At 37.9% G+C, this 21,535-nt stretch overlaps 1 protein-coding gene and 1 pseudogene across 1 annotated transcript in view; both read left to right on the top strand.

Moving 5' to 3' along the window:
- The window catches only part of GABRG3 (gamma-aminobutyric acid type A receptor subunit gamma3), an 876,540-nt gene that overhangs the window by 266,268 nt on the left and 588,737 nt on the right, over positions 1 to 21,535 (top strand). The window lies entirely within an intron of this gene.
- Positions 15,690 to 17,834, top strand: LOC148774587 (uncharacterized; annotated as a pseudogene).

The raw sequence follows: 21,535 nt of genomic DNA, 5'->3' as shown, positions 1-21,535 counted from the left end.
CCTCTTGGCCGCTGCCCCTGACCTCGATCACTTAATCTTTTTTGGTGATTCAAAAGTAGAGTCACTGTGCATGTGGAAATGTACTTGGTGTTTTGTGTGCTTTGAGATGAAAGTCTCAGGTGCCTTAGAAATAGGTATATACATTGGGGTTCATAAGGCCATACCACCACAGTCATGGAAGGTGGGAGTGTCCAGACATCAGACGTTGGCCTGTCGTCAGTGGTCAGAACAGTCTGTTTATTACCTGGGACTGTGACACCACTTGGATGGGAATAAAGTTCCCACAGGCAGCTCCAGCTGACAGGAAAAGACTTCCCCATTCAGGAAGGCTCAAGCAGGGAGGTTGTTATTTTAAAGTCTAAACGCAGCTTGCCGCCTTCTTGCTTCCTTCTATGCACAATATAAAGGCCTGACCCCTTCTTTTGGATGTCTCACATGATAGCTTGTTTTTTAAGGACCAAATATAAGAAGGGAAAGGGTCCCTGTGGAAATATGGCCAGATGAGCACCTGTGCCTCTGGACCAAGAGGAGAATAAGAAGAGTCAGCCAGGAGCATTCAGACTTAAAGCTAAGGAAGACTTTCCTAATGGTAAATGGCAAGTTTTGGGAATTTTCAGTGGTCAAGGGGAGAGACTTCCTTTCTTATGAGCTTTCCACCTGGATCAGGTTCTCTTGTCTGGAATATTAGTATAACCAAGATGACTTTAGAATTTTTTCTTTTATTTTGACTTTAAGAGATCCAAAGATTGTAGAATTAATTCTTTTCTAGGGTGATATCCAGGAGAAGACAATGGCAACCCACTCCAGTACTCTTGCCTGGAAAATCCCATGGACGGAGGAGCATGTTGGCTGCCGTCTATGGGGTCACGACGAGTCGGACACGACTGAGTGACTTCACTTTTCACTTTCATGCATCACAGGACATGGCAACCCACTCCAGTGTTCTTGCCTGGAGAATCCCAGGAACGGGGGAGCCTGTTGGCTGCCATCTATGGGGTCGCACAGAGTCAGACACGACTGAAGCGACTTAGCAGCAGGGTGATATCCCCAATACTGCTGTTTTGTTGTGTTGTAGTTTCATTTCTACTTTAGAAAAGAATGATACATATTTATTGTAAAAGCTACAAACAAGGCAGAAAAGTACAAAAGCAGGAATATCTCCTAAAATATCACCATCCAGAGCTAACCTTTGTACTCTTCAGAACTCTTTTCTAGTTACTCAGACTAGCCTAGAGGAACTTCTGGGCTTAAGTAACTGATAAGTCCAAGGATATCCCTTGCTTCCAGCGCGACTAAGTGTCAGTGCTCAGACTCTGCGTTAAAGACTCTCCCTCTCCTCTGTGCGAGCTTCTTTCTCAGGCAGGCTCTCTCTTCCTGAACCAACGTGGCCCCCAACAGGACCAAGTCTCCATGGGCTCAACCACCTGCTCTTTCAGGCGGTTACACTGCCTTTCTTGATAGTTTCAGCAGAAGTCCTGTTGTCAAGTGCACTTGGAGAGGGACGTAAGGTACCAACAACTGCACATGAACCATATGAATTGATGAAGGGCAATTTTTTTGTTTGTTTTGATTTATGTGTTTTATATTAATTAATTATTTTCAATTGAAGTTTAGCTGATGTACAGTATTGTGTTAGTTTTGGGTTGCAACCTAGTGATTCATATTTTATAGATTTAAAGTTGTTATAAAGTAATGGCTATATCCTCTCTCTTCAATGACTCCTTTTAGCTTATTTATTTCATACATAGTAGTTTGTATCTCTTTATCCCCTACCCCTGTTTTACCATTCCTCCCTCTGTCTCCCCACTCGTAATCACTAGTTTGTTCTTTGTATCTGTGACTCTGATTTTATTGTTATATATTCATGTTTTTCTTATATCTTATATTTCACATATGAGTGATACCATACAGTATTTGTCTTTCTCTGTCTGATTTTTTTCGCTAAACGTAACACCCTCCAAGTCTGTCCATGTTGTGGCAAAATTTCTTTCTTTTGTATGGCTGAGTAATTTTGCATTATATATTTACATATATATATACACACACACACATACACCACATCGTCTTTTTGATTGATGTATTTACAGTGATGGGTTAGTTTCAAGTATATAGCAAAATGATTGTGATGTATACACGTTTCCTTTTCAGAGTCTGTTGCATTTACAGGTTATTGCAAAACACTGAATATGGTTCCCTGTGCTGGTCAGTAGGTCCCTGTTGTTCATCTGTTTTATGTACAGTGACGTGTGTTTGTTAAACAAAAACTTCTAATTTATTCCTGACCCTGCTTTCCCTTTGATAACTGTCGAGTTTGTTTTCTGTGTCTGTGAGTCGGCTCTGTTTTGTATATAAGTTCATTTGTATCATTTGTTTAGATTTCACAAATAAGTGATATCGTATGGTATTTGTCTTTGTCTGACTTACTTGGTTTAGTGTACTACCCTGTAGCTCCATCCATGTTGCTGCAAATTGCATTATTTCATTCTCTTATGGCTAAGGAATATTCCATTGTATATACACATATATACCACATCTTTATGTCTCAGTGAACAGATACTTTGTTTTCATGTCTTGGCTATTGTAAGTAGTGCTGTTATGAGCATTGTGGTACATGAATCTTTTAGAATTCGAGTTTTCTCAAGATATATGTGCAAGAGTGGGATTGCAGGATTAGGTTGTTGTTGTTTTTTTTTTAGTATTAAGCTGTATGAGCTATTTGTCTATTTTTGAAATTACATCCTTGTCAGTTGCATCATTTGCAAATATTTTCTCCAATCCATTAGGTCGTTTTGACTGTTGTTTTGCTGTGCGAAAGCTTTTGAGTTTACTTAGGTTCTGTTTATTTTAGTTTTACTTTTCTGGGAGACAGATCTAAAAATATATTGCTGTGATTTTTGTCAGACTATGTTTTCCTCTAGAAATTTTATGGTATCTAGTCTTAAGAGGAGAGTGAAAAGGTTGGCCTGAAGCTCAACATTCAGAAAACTAAGATCATGGCATCTGGTCCCATCACCTCATGGGAAATAGATGGAAAAACAGTGGAAACAGTGTCAGACTTTATTTTTTTGGGCTCCAAAATCACTGCGGATGCTGATTGCAGCCATGAAATTAAAAGACGCTTACTCCTTGGAAGGAAAGTTATGACCAACCTAGATAGCATACTAAAACCCGGGGCAAATTCATATCAATGTATGGCAAAACCAACCAATATAATATTGTAAAATAATTTGCCTCCAATAAAAAATAAATTAATTACCTAAAAAAAAAAATAAAAAGCAGAGACATTACTTTGCCAACAAAGGTCCATCTAGTCAAGGCTATGATTTTTCCCGTGGTCATGTATGGATGTGAGAGTTGGACTGTGAAGAAAGCTGATCGCCGAAGAATTGATGCTTTTGAACTGTGGTGTTGGAGAAGACTCTAGAGAGTCCCTTGGACTGTGAGGAGAGCCAACCAGTCCATTCTAAAGGAGATCAGACCTGGGTGTTCATTGGAAGGACTGATGCTAAAGCTGAAACTGCAATACTTTGGCCACCTCATGTGACGAGTTGACTCACTGGAAAAGACTCTGATGCTGGGAGGGATTGGGGGCGGGAGGAGAAGGGGACGACAGAGAATGAGATGGCTGGATGGCATCACCGACTCGATGGATGTGAGTTTGAGTGAACTCCGGGAGTTGGTGATGGACAGGGAGGCCTGGCGTGCTGTGATTCATGGGGTCGCAGAGAGTTGGACATGACTGAGCGACTGAACTGAACTGAACTGAACTGAGTCTTAAATTTATATCTTTGATCCATTTTGAGTTTATTTCTGTAAATGTTGTGAGGAGACTTTCTACTTTCTTTCTTTTACATGTAGTTGTCTGGTTTTCCTAGTGCTATTTATTGAAGAGAGTGTTTTTTCTCCCTTGTTTATTTTTGTCTCTTTTCTTGTAGATTAAATTATCTTGAGTGCATGGTTTTTTCTGGGCTCTCTGTCCTATTCCGTAGATCTGTGTCTGTTTTTGTGCCAGTATCACATTCTTGATACTGTAACTTTGTAGTATAGTCTGAAGTCAGGCAGCCTGATTCTGCCAGTTCTACAATTTTTTCTCAGGATTAATTTTTGGCTATTCACAGTCTTTTCTATTTCTATACCAATTGAAAAAAGATTTGTTCCAGTTCTGAAAAATGCCATTGGTAATTTAATAGGGACTGCCTTGGGTAGTATGATCTCTTTAACAATGTATTGATTCTTCTCTTCTAATAACATGGTAGATGTTTCCATCTCACAGTGTCATCTTCAGTTTCTTGCATTAGCATCTTAAAGTTTTCACAGTACAGATTATTTTTGCCTCCTCTGATTGGTTTATTCCTAAGAATTTTATTCTTTTCGATGTCACGGTAAATGAGATTGTTCCCTTAAGTTCTCTTTCTAATGTTTTGTTGTTGGTGTAGAGAAAGAAAACAAGTTTCTGTATTAATTTTGTATCCAGGAATTTGCTGAATTCATTGGTGAGCTCTAGTAGATTTGGGTAGTGTCTTGAGGATTTTCTATGTATGGTATCATGTCATTTATAAACAGTGACACTTTTCCTTCTTCCATTGCAATTTCGATTTCTTTTACATTTTTATTCTCTGATTTCTGTGACTAGGACTTGCAAAACTGTGTTGAATAAAGGTGGTGATAGGTGGCATCCTTGCCTTCTTCCTGATCTTAGAAGAAATGCTCTAAGCCTTTCACCTTTAAACATGGTGTTGCTGCTGCTGCTGCTGCTAAGTCACTTCAGTCGTGTCCGACTCTGTGTGACCCCATAGACGGAAGCCCACCAGGCTCCCCAGTCCCTGGGATTCTCCAGGCAAGAACACTGGAGTGGGTTGCCATTTCCTTCTCCAGTGTGTGAAAGTGAAAAGTGAAAGTGAAGTCGCTCAGTCGTGTCCGACTCTTAGCGACCCCACGGACTGCAGCCCACCAGGCTCAACCATCCATGGGATTTTCTAGGCAAGAGTACTGGAGTGGCTTGCCATTGCCTTCTCCGAAACGTGGTGCTAGCTATGTGTTTATCATATATGACCTTTATTATCTGGAGGTATGTTATCTCTCCATGCCCACTTTCTGAAGCTTTTTTTTATCTAAATGGATTTTGAATCTCATCAAAGTTTGTTTTTCGCATTTATTGAGATGATTGCATGGCTTTTATTCTTTAATTTGTTAATGTGGCATATCACACTGATTCATTTGCAGGCATTTTTGCCTATTAACCTATTCATGGGCCCTTAAGTTACTTTCATATATGACAGTGTAAATAATACTACTATAAACCTTCGAGTATATGTATTTTTTTTTCAAGCTAAGTGTTTCATTTTCTTCCAATATACTCTATGAGTAGAAATGCTGGATCATATGGTACATCTGTTTTTAGTTTTCGAGGAACCTCTGTACTGTTTTTCACTGTGGTTACACCAAAGACTAGAGATCTTTTCAAGAAAATTAAAGATACCAAGGGAACATTTCATGCAAAGGTGGACTCAGTAAAGGAAAGAAATGGTAGGGACCTAACAGAAGCAGAAGATATTAAGAAGTGGAAAGAATACACAGAAGAACTGTACAAAAAATGTCCTCATGACCCAGATAATCATGATAGTGGGATCACTCACCAAGAACCAGACATCCTGGAATGCAAAGTCAAGTGGGCCTTAGGAAGCGTCACTATGAAGAAAGCTAGTGGAGGTGATGGAATTCCCATTGAGCTCTTTCAAATCCTAAAAAGATGATGCTGTGGAAGTGCTGCACTCAATATGCCAGCAATGGAAAACTCAGCAGTGGCCACAGGACTGGAAAAGGTCAGTTTTCATCCCAATCCCAAAGAAAGACAATGCCAAAGAATGCTCAAACTACTGCTGCACAATTACACTCGTCTCACACACTAGTAAAGAAATGCTCAAAATTCTCCAAGCCAGGCTTCAGCAATACATGAACCGTGAACTGCCAGATATTCAAGCTGGTTTTAGGAAAGGCAGAGGAACCAGAAATCAAATTGCCAACATCTGCTGGATCATCGAAAAAGCAACAGAGTTCCAGAAAACATCTATTTCTGCTTTATTGACTATTCCAAAGCCTGTGACTGTGTGGATCACAACAAACTGTGGAAAATTCTGAAAGAGAAGGGAATACCAGACCACCTGTCCTGCTTCTTGAGAAACCTGTATACAGGTCAGGAAGCAACAGTTAGAACTGGACATGGAACAACCGACTGGTTCCAGATAGGAAAAGGAGTACGTCAAGGCTGTATATTGTCACCCTGCTTATTTAACTTATATGCAGAGTACGTGATGAGAAATGCTGAGCTGGAGGAAGCACAAGCTGGAATCAAGATTGCCGGGAGAAATATCAATAACCTTAGATATGCAGATTACACCACCCTTATGGCAGAAAGAGAAGAACTAAAGAGCCTCTTGATGATGAAGGTGAAAGCAATCAATCCTGAATATTCATTGGAAGGACTGATGCTTAAGCTGAAGCTCCATTCCTTTGGCCACCTGATGCAAAGAGGTGACTCATTGGTGACTCTGATGGTGGGAAAGATTGAGGGCAGGAGGAGAAGGAGATAACAGAGGATGAGATGGTTGGATGGTATCACCGTTTTGATGGACATGCATTTGAGCAAGTTCTGGGGGATTGTGAAGGACAGGGAAGTCTCATGTGCTGCAGTCCATGGGGTTGCAAAACGTTGGACAAGACTGAGCTACTGAACAACAAAAATCATGTTATCTACAAATAGTGACAGTCTTATTTTTTCCCCTTCTAGTTTGGGTGATGTTTGTTTCTTTTCTTGTTTGATTACAGTGTCTCAGATCTCCATTATAATGTTTCATTCTTTTACAAGTAGCTGTTCTGTTTTTCTGCTGCTACTGCTGCTGCATTGGAAATGAACAGAAGTCATTCTGTCATTTTTAACATTGCATCCAAGTACTGCATTTCGGAGTCTTTTGTTGACCATGATGGCTACTCCATTTCTTCTAAGGGATTCCTGCCCACAGTAGTAGATACGATGGTCATCTGAGTTAAATTCACCCATTCCATGCTTCCTGACCTGCATACAGGTTTCTCAAGAGGCAGGTCAGGTGGTCTGGTATTCCCATCTCTTTCAGAATGTTCCACAGTTTATTGTGATTCACACAGTCAAAGGCTTTGGCATAGTCAATGAAGCAGAAATAGATGTTTTTCTGGAACTCTCTTGCTTTCTCCATGATCCAGTGGATGTTGGCAATTTGATCTCTGGTGCCTCTGCCTTTTCTAAAACCTGCTTGAACATCTGGGATTTCATGGTTCACATATTGCTGAAGCCTGGCTTGGAGAATTTTGAGCATGACTTTACTAGCGTGTGAGATGAGTGCAATTGTGCGGTAGTTTGAGCATTGTTTGGCATTGCCTTTCTTTGGGATTGGAATGAAGACTGACCTTTTACAGTCCTATGGCATGAGGAACGCTGGGCTGGAAGAAGCACAAGCTGGAATCAAGATTGCTGGGAGAAATATCAATAACCTCAGATATGCAGATGACACTACCCTTATGGCAGAAAGTGAAGAGGAACTCAAAAGCCTCTTGATGAAAGTGAAAGAGGAGAGTGAAAAGGTTGGCTTGAAGCTCAACATTCAGAAAACGAAGATCATGGCATCTGGTCCCATCACCATGGGAAATAGATGGAAAAACAGTGGAAACAGTGTCAGACTTTTTTTGGGCTCCAAAATCACTGCAGATGCTCTCAGTCTTCCAATGCAATTTGAATAAATGTGGAAGTAGTCAATATCCTTTTTTCCTTTGTTCCTGATTTTAAAGGAACATCTATAAGTTTTTCACCATTGACTGTGATGTTAGCTATGGTTTTGGCATATATGGCCTTATTATGTTGATGTATGTCTCCCCATACCAATTTTAATGTATATTTTTATCACAAATGGATGCTGAATTCTGTCAAGTACTTTTTCTGCATCTGTTGATATGATCATGATTTTTATCCTTCCTTTTTAAAATATGCTGTATTAAATTATTTAATTTGTGGATATTGAACCATCTTTTCATCCCTAAAATAACTCCCACTTGATCATGGTATTTGATCATTTTATGTATTGTTGAATTTGGCTTGCTGGTATTAATATTTTCTTGGATTTTTGCACCTATATTGAACAGTGATTCAGTTAATTTTTTATAGTGTCTTTGGTTTTAAGGGTGATGGTATCCTGGTAGAATGAATTTGGAATATTCCATCCTCCTCAAGTTTTTGGAATAGTTTGACAAGGATTGATATTATCTCTTCTTTGTATGTTTTGTAGAATTCTGCCATAAAGTCATCTGGTCCTGGACTGTTTTTTGCTGGCAATTTTTTGATTGCTATTTAATTTCAATGGAAATGATTGTTCTGTTCTGTTTTGATCATTTATTTCTGCTTGATTCAGTTTTGTAAGATTTTGTGTTTCTAGAAATTTTTCCAGGGCTTCTAGGTCATTCCAATTGTTGACCTATAACTGCTCTTAGTATACTGTTATGATTTTTCATTTCTCTGTGATATTGGTTGTAATTTTTCTCTTTCATTTCTTATTTTGTTTGTTTTGGTTTTCTCTATCTTTTAATTTTTTGGTAAGCCTGGCTAAAGGTTTGTAAGTTTTGCTTTTATTTTTGAAAATTCAGCCATTGGTTTCACTAATCTTTCTATTTTATTTTTTGGTCTCTATTTTATTTATTTCTTCTTTGAGCTTTAGTATTTCTTTCTTCCTATTGTCTTTGGCCTTTCTTTTTCTTTCTGTAGTTCCTTTAAATGATAGGCTAGCTATTTATTTGAGATTGTTCTTTTGTCTTTGAAGTATGATAGCATCATTATAACTTTCCCTCTAGAACTGCTTATGCTCAATGCTATACATTTTGGAAAGTTGTGTTTCCATTTTCCTTTGACTTGACACATTCTCTGATTTCTTTCTTGAAAGAACTATTTTTTTTTTCCTTTTAGTAGCTTATTATTTTGTCTCCACATGTTTGTACTTTGTGTTGTTTTCTACGAGTAGTTGATTCCTAGTTTCATACCATTGTGGTCAGAAGTAAATGCTTGATATAATTTCTACCCTCTTAAAAATGTTAGGACTTACTTTGTGTCCTGTAACATGTGATCCACCTGTAGAACGTTCCATGTGAATTTGAAAGGAATGTATATTCTGCTGATTTTAGACAGAATATCCTCTATTATCTGTTAAGTCTGTCTTGTCTAATGTGTCATTTAGGACCACTGTTGCCTTATTTTCTGTCTGGATGTTCTATCCATTGATTTAACTGGGATGTTAAAGTCCCTTACCTTTGTATTTTGCATTTTTACTTATATGTCTATTAATGTCTGTTTTATAATATTTAGATATTCCTATATTAGTTATATATATAAATGAATGTTATATCCTTTCTGTATTCATCCATTTATCAATATATTGATAATGCCTTTCTTTCTCTAGTAGTAGCCTTCATGTTAAAGTCTGCTTTGTCTGATATGAGTATTACCACCCCAGATTTCTCTCTGTTTTCTCTTGCATAAGATATCTTTTTCTGCCCTCTCACTATTTGCATCTTTAGTTCTGAAGTGTGTTGCTTGTAAGAAATATATGGATGGATTCTATTTTTTAATGTCAAAAGCTACCCTACATTTTTTTTCAAATTTTAATTGTGGTATAATTGATTTAAAGTGTTAGTTTCAAATATACTGTATATATGTATATATATGTACATATATATACACACACATATATGTATATACAATACATATACATACTATATATATATATATACACACACACACATACAGTATATATATGTGTGTGTGTATATATATAACATTCACATATTCTTTTCCAGGGTTTCGATTCTTTTCCCATATAGGCCATTAAGGAGTAGTAAGTAGAGTTCCCTGTGCTATTGATTAGATCTTATTAGTTATCCGTTTTATATATGGTTGTGTGCATGTGCCAATTCCAGTCTTCCAATTTATCTCTCACTCCCCCTTACTCCTTGGTAACCATAGTTTATTTTCTACATCTGTAACTCTATTTCTACTTTGGAAATAAGTTCATTTATAACCTTTTTCTTAAGATTCCACATATAAGTGATGTCATGTGATATTTGTCTTCATTTGTCTAACTTAATTCACTCAGTTTGAGAATGTCTAGGTCCACCCATGTTGCTGCAAATGGCATTATTTTTTATTTTTAATAGGTGAGTAATAGTCCATTGAATATATATATACTACATCTTTTTTATGATGATGCTTTTTAATTTCAAGCATAAACAAGGTTAGAATATGTACAAATTGTTATGCAAAAGGTGTTTTAAAACTCTGTGGGAAGAAACAGACTGTTTCTTGGTTTTGTTTTGTTTTTATTGGAGGATAATTGCTTTACAATGTTGAGTTAGTTTCTTTACAAAACATGAATCAGCTGTAAGTATACATATGTCCCCTACATGTTGAGCCTCCCATCCACCCCTCAATGTTCTATCCTTTTAGGTCATCACAAGCACCAACCTGAGCTCCCTGTGTTATTCAGAAGCTTCCCACTAGCTAGCTATTTTACACATGGTGTTTTATATATGTCAATGCTGCTCTATCCGTTCATCTTCCCTCTTCCCCCTGCTGTGTCCACAAGTCCATTCTCTATGTCTTCGTCTCTGTTGCTGCCCTGCAAATAGGTTCATCAGTAACATTCTTCTACATCCCATATATATGCATTAATACAGGTTATTTGCTTTTCTCTTTCTGATTTACTTCATTCTCTATGACAGACACTATATCCATCCACATCAGTACAAATGACCCAATTTCATTATTTATATGGCTTAGTAATATTCCATTGTATATATGTACTACGTGTCTTTAAACATTCCACTGCCAATGGGAGTTTAGGTTGCTTCCATGTTTTGGGAATTGTATATAGTCCTGCAGTAAACACTGGGATGCATATATTTTTTCAAATTATGGTTTTCTTTGGACATATGCCCAGGAGTAGGATCGCTGGATCCTATGATAGGTCTGTTTTCAGTTTTTAAAGAAATCTGCATACTCAGTTTGCATTCCCACCGACAGGGTAATAGTGTTCCCTTTATCCATCCTCTCCAGCATTTATCACTTGTAGATTTTTTTGATGATGACCATTCTGACCCTTGTGAAGTCATACTTTTTTATAGTTTTTATTTGTATTTCTCTAGTAATAAGTGATGCTTAGCTCATTTTGGTTAAAATGAGCTAATAAACCATTTGTATTGGTTAAAATGATTTTAACCATTTTCTTTGAATAATTGTGTATTTAGAACTTCTGCCCATTTTTTGATTGAGTTGTTTGTTTATTGATATTGACCTTCATTAATTGTTTGTATATTTTGGAGTTTAATCCCATGTCAGTTCTAATTCTGTGAAAAATGTCATCAGTGATTTGATAGGGATTGTGCTGAATCTGTAGATTGCTTTGGGCAGTATAGACATTTTCACAATATTTTCATCTTCCAGTCTGAAGAACATGGTATATCTCTACATCTGTCTTTTATAATATATCCTTCATCAGTTTCTTACAATTTTCTGAGTACAAGTCTTGCCTCCTTTGGTCAGTTTATTCCTAGGTATTTTATTCTTTTCATTGTAATGATACATAGGGTAGTTTCCTTAAACTTTTTTCTTATCTTTCATTGTTTGTATATAGGAATGCAAGAACTTCCCATGATTTAATATTTTACCCTGCAAATTAATAAAGTTCATTGAGAAGCTCTATTAGCTTCCTAGTAGAATCTTTACTGTGTACAGTATCATGTCATCTGTAAACAAAGACACATTTACTTCCTCTCTTTTTATTTGAATTCCATTTATTTCTTTTTCTTCTCTGCCATATTGAAAAATCCTTGCATCCCTGGGGTTATTCCCCTTGATATGATGTATGATGATCATGATGTAAGATGATGATTTTAATATGTTCTTGGATTCAGTTTGTTAATATTTTATTGAGGATTTTTACATCTATATTCATCACTGATATTGGCCAGCATTTTTCTTTTTTGTGATTTGTGATTTTTTTTTCTGGTTTTGGTGTCAGTGTGATAGTAGATTTGTGGAATGAACTTGGGAGTGTTCCTTACTCTGCAGTTTTCTAGAACAGTTTCAGAAGGGTAAGTGTTATTTCTTCTCTTAAGTGTTTGATAGAATTTCATCGTGAATCCTTCTTGTCCTGGATTTCTGTTTGTTGGAAGGTTTGCAGTCTCAGTTTCAATTTCAGTATCTGTGATTGGTCTGTTTATACTCTCTAGTTCTTCCTGGTTCAGTCTTGTGAGGCTGTATCTCTCCAAGAATGTGTCCATTTGTTCTAGGTTGTCTGTTTTATTAGCATTTAGTGGTTTGTGATCTTTGGTATTTCTGTAGAGTCAGTTGTAACTTTTCTTTTTTCATTTCTAATTTTATTAATTTGGATAACCTCTATATTTTTATTGATGAATCTGACTAAAAGTTTATCATTTCTTAATTGTCTCAAAGATTCATCTTTTAGTTTCATTGATCTTTGCTATTTTTTTTTATCTCTGTTTCATTTATTTCTGCTCTTCCCTTTATGATTCCTTGCCTTCTACTAATTTTGGGTTTTGGTTCTTTCTCTAGTTGCTTAGGTGTAAGATTAGATTGTTTATTTGAGATGTTTGTATTTTCTGAGGTGAGATTGTATCGCATATATAGATTTAAGTTTCTTACAAGTAGCTTTTGTTGTGTCCCACAGGTTTTTGAGTCTTGTATTTTCATTGTCATTTGTTTCTAGGTTTTTTGATCTTCTCTTTGATTTCTTCAGTGATCCATTGACTATTTAGTAACCTATTGTTTAGCCTTTATGAGTTTGTGTTTTTTACAGTGTTTCTTCTGTAATTGATATCTAGTCTTATCATGTGATTGGAAAAGATGTTTGATACGATTTCAGTTTTCTTAAATTTATCAAGAGTTTATTTCTGACCCAAGATGTGATCTATCGTGGAGAATGTTCCATGTACAATTGAGAATATAGTGTATTCTGCTACTTTCAAGTGGAATGTCCCATAAATATCAATTATATCTATCTAGTGTAATGTGTCCCTTAAGAGTTGTATTTCTTTGTTAATCTTCTGTCTGGATGATCTATCCATTGGTGGAGGTGGCATGTTAAAGTCCCCTCACTATTATTACATTAGTGTCAATTTGCCCTGTTAAATCTGTAGCATTTACCATATATATTGAGGTGCTCCTATTTTGTGTGCATGTATATTTACAGTTGTTATTTCTTCGTTTTGGATTTTATATAGTATCTTTCTTGTGTGTTGTAAGAGTTTATTTTAAAGTCTATTTTGTGTGATATGAGTATTTCTACTCCAGCTTTTTGATTTTTATTTGCTTGGAATGTCTTTTTTCATCCCCTCACTTTGAGTCTATGTGTGTCCCTAGGTCTGAATAGAGCCTCTTGGAGATAGCATATGTTTGAGTCTTGCTTTTGTGTCCATTCGCCTATTTTGTGTCTTTTTGCTGGATCATTAAATCCATTTACATTTAAGGTAATTGTTGATTTGTATGTTCCTGTTGCCATTTTCTTAATTGTTTTGAGTTTGTTTTTTAGGTCTTTTTAATTTTTTTTTCCGGTTGTTTTTCCTGCCTAGAGAAGTTCCTTTAGTTTTGGTTGTAAAGTTGGTTTTGTGGTATTGAACTCCTTTTGGTTTTGTTTGTCCATAAAGCTTTAGTTTTCTCCATCAAATCTCAACAAGAGCCTTGTGTATATTATTCTTGGTTATAGAATTTTCATTGCTTTGAATATATTTGCCACTGCCTTCTGGCCTGCGGAATTTCTGCTGAAAATTCAGCAGATAACCTTAATTGGATTCTCTTGTATATTACTTGATGTTTTTCTGTTACTACCTTTTATATTATTTTTGTTTGTATTGAATTATTATGTTTTTGTTTTAGTTTGATTTGTATGTGCCTCAGCATTTCTTCTTTGTTTATCCTATATGGGAGTCTCTGCACTTCCTGGACTTTGTTGACTATTTCTTTCCCATTTTAGGAAAGTTTTTGGCTGTAATCTCTTTGAATACTTTTCCAGACCCTTTCTCTTTCTCTTATTCTGGGACCCCTCTAATTAAAATGTTGGTGTATTGAATGTTGTCCTAGAGCTCTCTGAGACTGTCCTTGCGTTCTTTCTGTCCTTTTATTGTTTGTTTGCTTTCTGTTCCATGGCAGTTATTTCCACCATTCTATATTCCAGCTCACGCATTTGTTCTTTCGCCTTACTTATTCTGCTGTTGATCCATTCTTTTGTATTTTCCTTTCAGTCATTTTGTTGCTCATCACTGTTTCTTTGTTCTTTATTTTTGTGTCTTTGTTGAGCATTTCTTATATCTTCTCACTCTGTGCCTCCATTTTTTCCCCATGATCTTGGGTCATCTTTCCTGTCATTATTCTGAATTCTTTTTTCAGGTTTATTGCTTATTTCCTCTTCATTTATTTCATGTTGTTTGTTTTTAATGCGCTTCTATCTCTGCACCATATTTCTCTGTCATCTCATTTGGTCTAATTTACTGTGCTCGGGGTCTTCTTTCCACAGGCAGAAGGGTCATATTTCCTCTTGCTTCTGGTGTCTGCCTCCTGGTGGATGAGGGTGGTCCAGGGCCTTGTTTAGGCCTCCTTTTGCCCATGCTCTTGTGGGTGGATCTCAATATTATTTTTCTGGTGGACAAGGCTCTGTCAGGGGTCGTGTTTTGGGGTCTCTTAGTACAACATCAGTCATCCTCTCTGATGATTGGTAGGACTGTAGTCCCGACCATCTGGTTCTTTGGACTTTGGCCTTGAGCACTGGAGCTTACAGGCTGCTGGGTGGAGTTGGGTCTTGGCCTCAAGGCAGAGACCTCCATAGAGCTCACATCAATTAATATTCCTAGAGGCAAGGGAAATCTCTGGTGGTTCAGTATATAGGACTTGTCACTCCCACTCTGGAGGCTCAGGTTTGACCCCTGGCTGGGGGATTCTGCAAAGACAAGCAAATAAAAAAAATAGGGTAACAAACATCAAGAAAATCAGTCAGAACTAAGCAAAAAGAAGCAAAGAAAAGAGAAAACAAAACAAAAACTAAAAAAACTAAACAATAAAAGTGAAACTAAGAAAGCAGAAATAAAAAACAATAAAATGCAAAGAAAACAACAACAAAACACATAAACATGAAAAAAAAAACCATGAAAAAGAGAAAAACAAAATAAAAAACCTGAACCAGACAAAAAACCAAGGCAAACCAACACAAACAAAAAAACGTAAGGAAGCAAAAACACATAAACAACAGAAAAAAGATAAAACAAAAATAATGAAAAAAGGCAAAAGAGAAATTGATTTGCCCAGATTGTCAGAAGATGCTCAAGTGTGGCTGAGAGGTCAGGACTGGTCTTCATTAAAGCTTGAAAAATGATATGACTTGGGGTGAAAACTGTAGTGCTGGCCCAGGCTCTACTTGAAGTTTACCTCCTCTGGACTGCATTTCCCCAAGGTGTCCATGGTATATGCAGCTTCCATCTGAAGATAGCTGGTTTGTGTGAGTTAGTGGGAGTTTGGATGGAAAGAACCAGGGTATTCCAGGTTGCCTCACTCGCTGGTATGGAAAGGATTCCATCAGACTGGAGTGAGAGGACCTCGGAGAAGTGGACAAATGCCTAAAAGGAGGAGGAAAGAGCTGTTGTGCATCATAAGTCATAGTGGAGGAGGACTTCAGGTTCAAAGATATGGTTGTTTACTTCTCTCAGAAAAAGTGGGAATGCTTGCTTAGAAGGATTTGTACCAAGATGTGGTGTTGGAGAATTATAACAACCTGATCTCACTCCATTCTCCAGTTTTAAGCCAGATGTGATCTCTCAGTTGGAGGAGGGAAAGGATCCTTGGGTGGCAAAGAGCAAGGAGACTAAAGAATAGGGCCCAGATTGGAACTCTAGAAGAAGAACCAAGACCTTATCTCTAGAGTAAGACAGTTATGAATTCAGTAATTGCAACCAGAGATGACAAAGAGACTTACAAGCTCTAACCTTGAGTGCCCTAGGGTCAGAAATACCAGAGAAATCAGATGCCACTTTGAGAGCCTTCTGGATAACATTTCAGGCAAGCCATAATAACCTCTGAAGAAAGATCCTCTTTCATTCAGCTCACAGATCTTGGAGCACCTCACATAAATCCCACTGTACAAAAATCCTGTGAATCCAAGGAATGTAAGACTTCCAGTTACCAATCACACCAGAGTCAACATGAAAGACATTATACGGAAGAAGACTGTAAATGTGGAGAATGTGGGAAAGCCTTTAATAGTAGGTCAGACTTGATTAAGTAGCAGAGAATTCATGTAAGCAAAAAAAAAAATCATGGACATAAGAAAGGTGCCTTTATTTGTGACTCTTCAAATGACTGAATTGAGGGTATTAATACTTCTGAGAAACTTCATAAATATAAGGAATGTGGGAAAACCTTTCATTCTACCTCAGAACTTAATACATATCAAAAGATTAATATAGATGGGAAACGCTTTAAGTGTATGGAATGTAGAAAGGGCTTATCTACCTCACAACTTAAATTACCTCAGAGAATTCATAGTGATGAGAAACACTGCAAATGTAGGGAGCATGGGAAAGTCTTTACCTGTCGCTCATACCTTTGACATCAGAGAACCCATACTGGTAAGAAGCCCCATAACTGTAAGGGATGTGGGAAAACTTTTCAGTATGACACACAACTTAGTCTTCATCAGATAATTCATACTGGTGAAAGACTCTGTGAATGGAGGTATATAGTGCCTCACAGCTGAACCTACATCAAAAAAGTCACACTGGTGAGAAACTTCAAAAATGTAAGGAACATGGGAAAGATTTTATCTCTGATTCCATCTTGTCTAACATCAGAGTGTTCATAATGGTGAGAAACCATATAAATGTCCGCAATGTGGGAAGTCCTTTTGCAGTGGCTCAGAACTTGCCAGACACTGGTGAGCTCACATGGGTGAGAAACCATGTAAATGCAGGGAATGAGAAATGCCCTTTACTTGTAGCACAGAACCTGTTTTTGTTCAGTCACCAAGTCATGTCTGACATTTAGTAGTCCCACGGACTGCAGTACACCCAGCCTCTCTGTCACTCACCATCTCCCGGAGTTTGCCCAGGTTCATGTTCATGAATCGGTGATGCCATCTAACCACCTCATCCTCTGTTGCCTTTTCTCCTTCTGTGTTCTCTATTTCCCAGCCTCAGGGTCTTTTCCATTGAGTCGGTTCTTCACATCAGGTGGCCAAAGTATTGGAGCTCCAGCTTCAGCATCAGTCCTTCCAGTGACTCTTCAGGGTTGATTTCCTTTAGGATGGACTGGTTTGATCTCCTTGCTTGTCTAAGGGGCCCTCAAGAGTCTTCTACATCACCTCAGTTTGAAAGTGACAATTCTTCGGTGCTCTGCCTTCTGTATGGTTCAACTCTCACATCTGTATGTGACTATTGGAAAAACCATAGATTCAACTATATAGACCTTTGTTGGCACACTGATGGGAGATCCCATAAATGTAAGGAATGTGAAAAGGCTTTTATTCGAAGGTCAGAACTTACTCATCATGAGAGAAGTCGTAATAGTGAAAAACCCTGAGTGTAAGGGATATGGGAAGGTCTTTGGTTCAGAACTTAGTAGACACCAGGAAATTCACACTGGTGAGAAACCCTATGAATGTAAGCGATGTGGAAAGACCTTTATTTGTGGCTCATACCTTAGTCAGCATCAACAAATTCATATGGGACAGAGGAGAAGACACATGCAAAGCCTCAAATGTTGACATCTGGAAATTTGTACTAGAAAAACACAAGCAAAAGCCCTGTAATTGTCAGGAATATATGAAAGCATTTAAGGATAGCAACTCAATATCAGATAACAGCTTCATATTGTGGATGTGAGGCCTTTAATTAAGGGCCAGAATTTGGCATATATTACTGATGAGAAACCCTATAAATGTTAGGAATTTGGAGGGATATGTTTGTGTTTCCGAATCTATCAGACATCAGAGTTTAATGGAGTGAAAAACTCCATTAATGGCTTCACCATTATTATTCATTTCTTATAGGGCTAATTATTTAACCAAATTCTCTCATTTATCAATTAGTAATGTTAGCATCAGGGTTCGCGGGTAGCACAGTGGTAAAGAAACTACCTACCAATGCAGAAGATGCACGAGACTTGAGTTTGATTCCTGGGTCAGGAAGATCCCCTGGAGTAGGAAATGGCAACCCATGCCGGTATTCTTGCTTGGGAAATTTAATGGACAGCGGAGCCGGATGGGCTACAGTCCATGGTTTCACAAAGAGTCAGACACAACTGAGTGACTGAGTGCACACACACGAAACCCCAAATAAACAGAATTTAAAAAACCCAATAGAAAAAACAACAACAAAAAAGGAAAAATATATTTAATGATTAAAAATTAAAGAACAAGAAAGCACAAGACAAAGTAACAACAACAACAAAATTTCCTAGGGCTTCAGCTATCAGTGGTCTTGCCCCCTTGTTTAGCCACAGCCGATTCTTTTCCTAGGTGGCCCTCTGGGAACTCTAGGTAGGTCTCCAAACCCACTGTGGGGGCAGCTCAGTTTCTTACCTGGGTCAAGTGCTGCATGTACATGCCTCTAATACTTATAGTTGCAAAAGCTGGACCAAGTGAGCTGTGGGAGCACTTGTCCATTCATATGTTTTACACTCAGTAGGCTTACCAATCTGATCATGGGAGTTTATCCTCATCTTGTGCATCTGCATGGAGAGATTTTAGTTCCTTTTCCTTAGTTGCACAGTCTCCTGGGCTCAGATTTGGTCTTGGCCCCAGCTGTGGCACCCTCAGGTGCAGCATCAGCAGTCCTATTCCCGGTATGCTCTCCGAGCCCCGTGCTTCAGCACGCGGTCCCCTGCACGCTGGTGCACACCCACCTCAGCGTTCGAGGCACAGGGCTGTGGTTCATGCCACTGTGCAGGCCTCTGTCCTGCCCGCCACAGACCAGCCACTGCACTTTCTTCCTCTGAAGCCCAAAGTCTATTTCAGTGTATTTTGCCAAAGGTGGTGTGTCTTCCCTCGGTGTGATAACCTCTCCTCTCCTTCAAATACCCCCAGGAGTGTGGGTCCTATCGCTTTTATTTTTTAATTTTTCTTCCCTTGCTCTCCTTTATCCTTCCTAATTACACAGAATCTTTCTTGTCCTTTTAGGTATCTAAGGTCCTCTGCTAATGTTCAGCAAGGGCTCTGTGTAAATTGTTCCATTTGTAGGTGTATTTTTGATATACCTGTGGATGCACATGGATCCTAGGTCTACCTGTTCTGCCATCTTGACCTCAAGCCCCCACCCTTTGTCTTTTGATTGTTGCTTTTACACTGTTGACATTGAAAGAGGTTATTGATAGATATATACTTACTGCCATTTTGCTTGTTGTCTGTGTTTTGTTTTGTCTGTTTTTTTTTTTTGGGGGGGGTTAGTTCTTTTCTTCTTTTAGTTTCTTCCCTTGAGGTTTAATGATTTTATTTGGTATTAATAGTAGGCTTGTACTCCTTTCTCTCAAATTTTTGTGTACCTATTGTACCATTTTTATTTGTGGTTATCACAGCGTTCTTATATATTGATCTAAAATATGTCTACATATTCTGAGTTTTTAAAATTTGAAAATATTCTAAAAGATATATACTTTATGGACTTCCCTGGTGGTCCAGTGTCTGGGACTCTACACTACCAATGGAGGGGGCCCAAGTTAGATCTCTGGTCAGGGAACTAGATCCCACATGCTAAATGTAAGAGTTCAGATTCCATGGCTAAAAATCTTGCGTACCACAACTAAAGACCATGCAATATCCCATGTGCAGCAACTAAGACCTGGCTCAAACAAATAAATGAGTAAATAAATAAAAGATATACATTTTAGATTCCCACATTTTGTGTTTTTGATGTCATATTTTACATCTTCATGTTTATTCCTTCATTGTTTATTGTAATATAATTTATCTTACATTTATTGTCTTTTGATATTCATATTTTTTTTTTCTTTAGACGTTCATTTTTAAGTGGTTGGTTGATTCTCAACTTTTGCTATACATTTGCCTTTACTTATGGAATTTTTCCTTTTCTATAGGTTCTTATTTCTTGTTATAACCTTTTCTTTTCTACTTAGTGAAGATCCTTTAGCATTTATGTTCAGTTTAGTACTGATAAACTGTTTTAATATTTGCTTATCTCTTTATCTCCAGTTCTAAATGACAATCTTGATGTGTATCCTAGGTTGCTGGGTTTTCCTTTTCAGCATTTTATGTAAATAATGCCACTCCCTTCTGGCATTGTAGAAAAATCAACTGAAAGTCTTGTTTTGATTCCCTTGTATGTGACTATTTGTTTTTCTCTTGCTTCCTTTCAAGTTCTCTCTTTATCTTTAATTTTTACCATTTTAATTATATGTCTCCATGTGGTTCTTTTGGGATTCATCTTTTTGGGACCCTTTGTGTTTCCTGTCCTGAATATGTTTCCTTTGTAATCTTTGGGGGTTTTCAGCCATAATTTCAACATTTTCAGCTGTTTTCTTTCTGTCTTCTCCTTCTGGAACCCCTACAATGCAAATATTAGTACACTTGGTGGTGTTTCAGAGATCCTCTAAACTGCACTCGCTTTTAAAAACTTTTTTATTTTTGCTCTTCTGACTGAGCGATTTTCATTATTCTGTCTTCCAGATCACTTACACCTTCTTCTGTATCACTTAATATGTCATTAATTCCTTCTTGTGTGTTGTTTGTTTCAACTTTTGTATCCTTAAGTTCTAACTGGTTTGTTCTATCTTTTTCAGGTCCTTATTAAATTATATGGTCTGTTCATTTATTTTTTCCCCCATGTTCTGTTAGCATTCTGAACTCTTTATGTATTAAATTTTCATCTCTGTTTTATGAGTTACTTTTTCAGGTCCCCCCCCCCCCGCCCCGATTCATTCATTTGGGAAAAAATGGAATGTTTAACTTACTCTGTCTCTATGAAATTAGGGAAATTTAAATAGTCACCTTAGTCTTGAAGGGGTGTCCTTTTGTGGGAATGTGCCTATGCAGTTTCTGTATGCCCAGTTGTTTTGGTGGGACAGCTGGATCTGACATGAGCATGGTGTGTGCTGGCCACTATGACCTTGGTGGGAAGTAAGGCTGGAGATAGAGCAGCCAGAACCAGTGCCAGATGGGAGCTGAGCTTCTGCTATGCTTAGTGGCCATCACTGCCCTACCAGGAGCAGGAGTGAATTCCAGGCTGCTGGAGCAGAAGGCCTGTGGCTCAAATCCCAGCTGGTTCTGTTCCTTTTATGTGTGTGCTCTGCCCTCTCCCAGCAAGGGCACTTTTGACCTGGAGGATAACAGCTCTGGAGTAAGTGCCTGGAGCGGTCACCTGGTGAGGGTGACCTGGCAGTTCTGGCATACCAGTCAGAGCTCCAGACTGCTGATCTGTTGCATCTGAGAATACTTGTAATGGTATCCTTCAC

Source organism: Moschus berezovskii, chromosome 21 (assembly GCF_049115385.1).
Source record: "Moschus berezovskii isolate FMDL1 chromosome 21, NW_MosBer_1.0, whole genome shotgun sequence".
NCBI lineage: Eukaryota > Metazoa > Chordata > Mammalia > Artiodactyla > Moschidae > Moschus > Moschus berezovskii.
Note: the sequence above shows the minus strand (reverse complement) of the source record. Positions and strands in the feature narration are given on the sequence as shown.